The 8,054-nt window shown below is 43.7% G+C and overlaps 1 protein-coding gene across 3 annotated transcripts in view; it reads left to right on the top strand.

Moving 5' to 3' along the window:
• The window catches only part of cacna2d2a (calcium channel, voltage-dependent, alpha 2/delta subunit 2a), a 213,579-nt gene that overhangs the window by 33,624 nt on the left and 171,901 nt on the right, over positions 1-8,054 (top strand). The window lies entirely within an intron of this gene.

Below are 8,054 nucleotides of genomic sequence, written 5' to 3'. Positions count from 1 at the left end.
TGTGTGCGCATGTCTGAGTGTGTGTGTGTGTGTGCGTGCACGTGTGTGCACATTATGATGGCCAGGACCACCAGTCCATTTCACAGGTAGGCAGACTTCAAAGGCTGAATTAACCCTACGAGTCTGTGAACTCTGCATGCAGTCCTCACTTCTCTGCACTTCACTTCTCTCTCTCTCTTCCTCCCTCTCTCTCTCTTCACTCTCTCGTTTTACCTCTTACCTCAAAGCCATTCATATTGAAATGAACAGATGGAGGATGTGTCTGCATGCTGAATTGGAAAAATAGGTAAAAAACTTGAGAGAGGTGTGTGTGTGTGTGAGAGAGAGAGAGACTGTGGTACTCAGGTGTGCCTGTAGTTCTGACTAGTGGAAGCATGGTGAGGTGAGGGAGAGAACACAAGAGGAAAACAGTTTGAAGTTGTCTGGTCAGGTACATAGCATCATTGGGTTGTGTGTGTGTGTATGTGTGTTTGTGTGTGTGTGGTGGGTACATGTAGCCTTGCTTTTCCATTCGGATTCTATATGTTAGTGATGAAATAGCATTAGTAATTGCTACTGATTTTTTATGGCCATTCTGTTGACTGTGTTTAGTGCGTGCTGATATTTATGGGGGTGTGTGTCTGTCTGTATTTGTCTTTGTGTATATGAGTGTCTGTGTGTGTGTGTGTGTGTGTGTGCGTGCTTGTATGTGTATGTATGCGTGTGTATGTCTGTATGTGCTTGTGATTGTGTGTGTGTGTGTGCGTGTGTGTGTGTATGTATGCGTGTATGTGTATGTATGCGTGTGTATGTGTGTGTGTGTGTGCGCGTGTGTGTGTATGTATGCGTGTATGTGTATGTATGCGTGTGTATGTGATTGTGCGCGTGTGTGTGTGTGTGTGTATGTATGCGTGTGTATGTCTGTATGTGCTTCTGATTGTGCATTTGTGTGTGTGTGTGTGTGTGTGTGTGCGTGTGTGTGTATGTATGCGTGTATGTGATTGTGCATGTGTGTGTGTGTGTGTGCGTGTGTGTGTGTGTATGTATGCGTGTGTATGTCTGTATGTGCTTCTGATTGTGCATTTGTGTGTGTGTGTGTGTGTGTGTGTGCATGCCGCTCACATGCATCCCTCCTATCTCCCCGTGTCACATGCTGTTGGTATTGATCAGGGCATTTGCTGTCCCTCAGTAAGCATCTCTTTCTGTAGACCAGCACTGAGGATGAGCCGGACTGAAGGCCGGACTGGTAGCACTGAGGAAGAGGAAGATGGTGCTGATGGGAGTGAGGATGAGGAGGATCAGAAAGATGAGGATGAGGTTGAGACCGATAACAGTGATGACCTAAACTAGAGTCAGTGGTGATGATGATAAAGATGAAGAGGAGGATGGTGGTGATGATTATGTTTGTGATGGTGACTGACCAGTGGACAGTGAAACAAACTGTCACTGGAGCTCAGATCAGCATCTGATTTTTTTTTACCATAAAAGAAAATGGCTTAATAATGCATGCACACGCCCACACGCCCACACGCCCACACACACACACACACACACACACACACACACACACACACACACACACACACACACACACACACACTAAAACAGATGAGAATAATCTCTGGCTGATCCAACAGGGTCATTGGTATGGGCCGAGGCAGAGAGTGCGGGAGGTTTGTTAAGCTGTAAAAATCATTTCATCTAATCTCACCTAATCATTAGAAATTGCCCCTTTAAGAGCCCTTTATTTACATCAGGCTCACATATCCCCTACCACAGAGCTGCCAGCCCAGCCTAGCTTTACAGACTCTCTAAACACTACTGCCCAACGACTGGGAAATGTACCTGTGTGTGTGTGTGCGTGTGTGTGTGTGTGTGTGTGCGCATGTGTGTGTGTTTGTGTGTGTGCGCGCGCATAAGAGAGAGAGAGAGAGAAAGCGACAGAGAGAGAGAGAGAGAAAAATTCCAGAAATCGCACTGGCAGCTGGAAAATATGTACTAGCCTGTCATGAAAGACGAAATGCAACCGTAAGCCAGTCATTCCACCCCTACTGTTGTTTATCTTCTCCCCCCCCCACCATTTTTACTATTCTATTAACCTACTTTTTCTTCCCTCTATTATTTATATTATCATCTTTTTATTGTTTTTATTAGTATAATTATTATTATTGTCTCCTGTTTTGATTATTCCATGTTTTTTTTTGTAATGCTTTGGCAATATTGAACAGTCATGCCAATAAAGCACAATGAATTGAATTGAATTGAGGGAAAGAGACAGAGAGAGAGGGTGCTTGTGCCTGTGTGTGGACTTGTAGCTGGTCATTTATTTATTGTTTGGTTGTCTGCTGTGTTGCCTAAGATATAAATGATGTAGGTGAACTATGGCGGTCATGGAGGTGAATGCACAGTGTGTGTGGTGTGTGTGTGTGTGTGTGTGTATGTATGCCGGACTGGTCTGGTTATATGGGGGGGATAAAGCTGTTTGTATTGGATAGGATTTAGCTGGAGCGAAAGGAAGATAAAAAAGCTTAACTCTGATTGAGCTGTATAAATACTATACTGTCTGTGTGTGTATGTGTATAGTGTATGTGTGTGTGTGTGTGTGTGTGTGTGTGTGTGTGTGGTTATTTGTGAGAGCAATTGTGGAAGTATGCGTGCACTCTATACAGTGTGTGGAATATACATGTGTGTGTGTGTGTGCGTGTGTGCGTGTCTTTGTGGCTCTTGGGGTTGTGGTTGGTAATGTTAACGCAGGGGACTGGCGGGACTATTTAGTCAGCAAACACACAGACACAAATAAATCACTTGGCATAAATCAGCCCCACGCTGAGTTGCACACACCCATATTAGCACACATATGCCCTCACTCCCACACAGTAAATATGCACACATACACGCGTCTGGTCATCAAGCATACACACACACATGCTCACACACACACACACACACACACAGAAACACATGCATACACACACATGTAATCATATTACTTGACTCTCAGACATGCAGTGCTACAGTATCTCTAGTGATTGAAAAGCATGTAAATAATGTGGTAACCTTACGTGGCCTAGCTTGCTGGCTGGGGCAGAGCCACTGGGCTGGGCTGGGCTGGGTTGGGCTGGGCTGTACTGGGCTGGGCTGGGCTGGGCTTTGTTGTCGGTGTTGTCTGTGTTGTGAAAACCATGGCATGGTTGGAGGAGTGCTCTAATTGATTTGTTGCTATTTTTACACTCTGGCGTAAATGGACTGAAGGCTGGGAAATGGCTACACCTCTCCCCACATCCCTCTAGGGTTGCTTCTGGTCATTAAGCATTCTCCCGCTATTAGTGTGCGTGCGGTTTTGTGTCTGTGTGTGTGTGTGTCTGTGTGTGTGTGTGTGTCTGTTGTGTTGGTGTGTGTATATGTTTGCCTTTTTTGTCTGGCTTGCTTTCTTCGACTGACTTCTCTCCTTATCACCCTCTAGCTCTTCATCGCACGCTCTCTCTTTCACTCTCTCTCTCCCTCACTTCCATCTGACACCCCACTCTTCTCTCTCTCTCTCTCTCTCTCTCTCTTTCTCTCTCTCTCCACTCCCTCTCTCTCTCTCTGGGTCTCTGTGGCCTGAGTGAAATCCCTGTCTTTGTCTTTGTTCAGGAGGGGTGGAGGGGGGAAGTGGGGATGTAGGGACTCACAGGGCTCCTCTCCCTGTCAAATCCTTTGTCCCAACAGCAATTATGGTGATGATGGAGAGAAAAGACACAAAGGCAGGAACATGACTTCTAGCAGACAGCTGTCTCGTGTCTTTATTGTTATCAAGACAGAGAGAGAGTGAAGAGAGAACGAGGGAGGGAGGGAGGGATAGGGGAAATGGGGAGAAAGAAAGATACAGGAGGAGAGAGAGAGAGAGAGAGAGAGAGAGAGAGACACGAGAACAGAGACACGAGAACAGAGACAAATTTGTCTTGCAAAATGGTGTCTGTACTAGGCCCTTGGAATATGGTGTTTATACACACACACACACACAGACACAAACGCACACACACACATTCACACTTTCTCTAAATAGAAAGTTAACTGTTACTGATGAATGGTTATTTTATGGCACCTCGTGTTTGAATGTGGAAAATTTACTGCTGCCTCATTCAATCTCCTTATCTATCCTCACGACAGTGCTGCAATGATTCTCTCTCTCTCTCTCTCTCTCCCTTTCTCTCTCTCTCTCTCTTTCTCTCTGTCGCTCTCTCCCTCAGTGAATGGATGTGTGTGTGGGTGTATACGTTTATGTGTCCATTTGGTTGTGCCTGCATGTTGCATGTTTTTCCTGCTGGCCACTGTGTGTATGTGTGTTCATCGTTTGTCAATGTATATAGTACTTTCTTACCATTAGCTGTGTGTGTGTGTGTGTGTGTGTGTGTGTGTGTGTGTGTGTGTGTCTTTGTGCGCATGCATTTGGGTCTGTTTATGAGCAATATAATGATATTTACCCCCTGCTGGCCGTGTGATAACATTATAATAGCCGGCTGGTGTGTGTGTGTGTGTTTGCAGAGAGTACGTATTGAACGGTTGGCGTCATGTGGCAGTCTTCTGGCTATCAGTTCTGGTTTAATGTGAACGTCAGACGTCAGAGCTCCATCAGAGCTCCTTTGGGAAAGGTCTCATACTTCTGCACATTTGCAGCTCTCTCTCTCTCTCTCTCTCTCTCTCTCTCTCTCTCTTTCAGCTGTCTCTCTCCTGTCATAGCATTCCAGCATGGTGTCGCCTGAAGTAGCTCCGTGACATCAGCGTTACTCATCATGAGGAGAGAATATGCTCATGGTGGAGTTTAAAAAGCCTAGCATATGATTGGGAGGCACCCATGTTTGACGAGATTGAAGGGAAAACTCACTCTTTGTTGAGTAATCTTTGAATATTTTATGGCCACTCTGATGTGTCGAGCAGAATCTCACGTCATCTGATTCAGAGCTTTAAGACAGTTTTGTGTGGCCCTCTTGAGGCTACATCCACCTTAATTGTGAAAACAGTCTGAAATACATTTGGGTTATACACGATTTCACATATTTTGAAATACTGTGTATTTGGTAGTGATTTAGTGTTTTGATTGGGCTGTAGTCCAAGTGCAGCTGTTCAGCTGTGTGTGTTTGGGTCTCCCTGTCAGCCATACTCTCAGTCTTGGACATACTTGGAGTTTTTCAGGCTCAGTGGACTTCTAATTTTGGGCCGACGGTGTAGCAGCCGGTAACCAGAGAGGTCATTCCATGCTAACTCACATGAAAGACTGAAAATGCGCTACTTTTATTGTTTTGAAACTGAGCAAATATAAAAAATATTGTAAAATCATTATTAGTGTAGGCTGTTTTGGACAGTTGGCTTCTTCTGTTTCTCTCTCTCACTCAGTATGTTATGCTTGACTTTTAGATGTCATAGAACTATACAAATATTCAGCTCAGTTCTATACAAAGTACACACACAATCCAGCAAGAAAGTGAAAACTATTGTTCAGGTAAAAATATTAACTTATCTAGGTATTTAATTACTTACTTTTATTTATTTTTTAATTAATAGCTGTAAATCATTGATCAACAGCAATTCACATGAATATATGTTGCAAATTACCAGAGGGTTCCTTGGATGTTCAGTACAAATTTCAGCCTGAGTGAAAAATTTGCAATTTGTGAGGCTTGCAATGCAAAGTTTTGCCATGTAATGTACAAATAATTGCAAAATGGTTGGAACTTAGCTCAGAGGGCCAAACATAAAAAAATCACAGCTAAAAAGGTATTTGTAGTAGAGCTATACAGTGTTGCATGCTCCCATGAATTTAAAAGAGGAATTCAAGGAAATCCATTAGGAGGTCCTAGGTGAGCTGATCTGAAATGACCCAGAGGTGACTGCCGCCGCTGTCGATGCCCTCTTTGGTCTTGGACCTCTGTCACATATTCTCTTCAGATTGATTACAAATCAATAATGGTCATTATCCAGAATGTGTCTCCGCGTCTCGTCATTCTTCAACATTCAAGTCAATGGAACAAAGATTGGAAATGGAACACCATAAAATATATACAAATATTATACAGCTCTTCACAATGCTAGTAGAATGCTCCATTGACTTGAAAGGGATTTCCCAACGTTCTACGGTAAAATAAATTCATGTAATTACCGCTGCAAACATATAATTACCGCTGCCAATGGCAACGGGTTTTGTGCTGCTGATCATATCACCGCAAGTATTCCGGTCACTTGCATTGGAACTTCATTCAAAAGTGAAAGCAGACGGTTGATCAGCTGTGCTCTAAAGAATGTTTGAGTCAAGTTCAGCGTGTGTTGCGAACTATTTGTTTCTCAGCAAAAGCCACGACGAAACGGTAACAAATAAGTGTAAAGAGACATATCATGGAGTTTATTTTTTCGTTTTGGCAAGTAGCCGTATAATAAGCGGGATAATGTACATGTATAGAACGCCGGTCATTATGGGGAAAATAAGTCCCTTCAGGGTGAAACAAGACCCCTCCGCTTATTTTCCCCATAATGACCGGCGTTCTATACATTATCCCTTACATATTGGGCTATAGAATATCAATATCTATTAATCAATACCTAAACACATATCAATGTGATGTTGTTCCACTGGCCTCTGTTTTATTTATTTCCCCCTTCACTAATGGCATGGCCATGACAACTGAACCTCATAGGTGAAACGGTATCTGATCTGACCGTCTGATGTGGTCTTCATATTTTTCCTGCCCATGCTGAGCGCTGATATGATGAACGCCCTGCCTCAGTGACCTGCTCTGAGCGGTGGCTTTCAAAAAAAATGGCCGGTGAATCCCTGGGACGGGGAAGCGTGTCTCTGTTTGATGGCCTTGGGCCTAATAAAGAGAGGCAATATCAAAGCGCGCTTTGAAGCCAGGCGAAGCGTGCGGTGCCAGATCACACGGCGTAAGGACATGGGATTCACTGGATAAATATGCAGCTCTGTCTCCTGTAATGGCATAATGACATCAAGGGGACTGTTTGAAATGAGTTGGGGATCTCTGTGAAATCAATATGCAAAGAAAACAACACCACCACAGATTTATGTTTAGGATTTAAGCATGATCAAATGACACTGGACACTGCTACTGAGACAGAGAGTGCTTTGAACATGGTTGGACATGTTAGAATTGTGTGACCTATTCTGATATCATCTGAAAAGTCATGTCATGCTGGAAATAAAACAACAACACACATACATACATACATACATACATACATACATACATACATACATACACACACACATATACATTTTTTTTTTAAAGTGTAAAGATTTTTAATTGAACATTGCAAGGATAATAGGTGACATAACCTGACAGAAATGTCAACAGCATTACTTCATGGGACTCGGGATGTCACATGGTTCTCCCTCAAAAGCGTTGTTGCGAAAATAGATCAGCACACAATGCATCATGGGATTGGCTGGACAACAAAGGTAGCCTCAGGTAGCTTAGGCTACGATGTGTTTATGGAAAGCCCTGCATTAGCGCCTATGTATAGCTTCTAGGCCTAGTATGGAGTGGATGTAAATCTGTACCCTCAGTTCCATGGTAAGGACTTTGCTAATAATACAGTACTGCTGAAATTTGGCAGTGCTACAGAATGCGCCTAATGTTTTGAATCACCGGATAATAGTGTTCCATTCAAATCAGTGGAAACAACACTGGTGAAATCAATGACTACACATACAGTCATTGGATGAATGAATCTCTTACTTCCCATACTATCACACTTACCCATACCCATAGCTTTGGCTGTCATGGGCTCCAAATTAACCTCAATTTAACCTGGTGCAAAACCAGACTGAACCACTGGTGCCTAAATCAGTGCAGAGTTACCCAGCGGTGGCCAGGTTAGATGGAGCCTGTCCAGAGGTGTATGGTGTTGTGTTTACCCAGTGTCCCTGCTGGGAGAGGATGGGCAGTGGGGTGGGTTTGCAGGGGGGTGTAGTGGCTGTGACGCTCAGCGGTTGAGTCCCTGAGTGGACATTTCCACAGCATTAATCGCACCCAGTCACACACAGCAGCAAATTAATGATCATTTACACTGACGGCATAATCGGG

Source organism: Alosa sapidissima, chromosome 4 (assembly GCF_018492685.1).
Source record: "Alosa sapidissima isolate fAloSap1 chromosome 4, fAloSap1.pri, whole genome shotgun sequence".
NCBI classification, from domain to species: domain Eukaryota; kingdom Metazoa; phylum Chordata; class Actinopteri; order Clupeiformes; family Clupeidae; genus Alosa; species Alosa sapidissima.
This window is presented reverse-complemented; position numbering and strand designations above follow the sequence as displayed.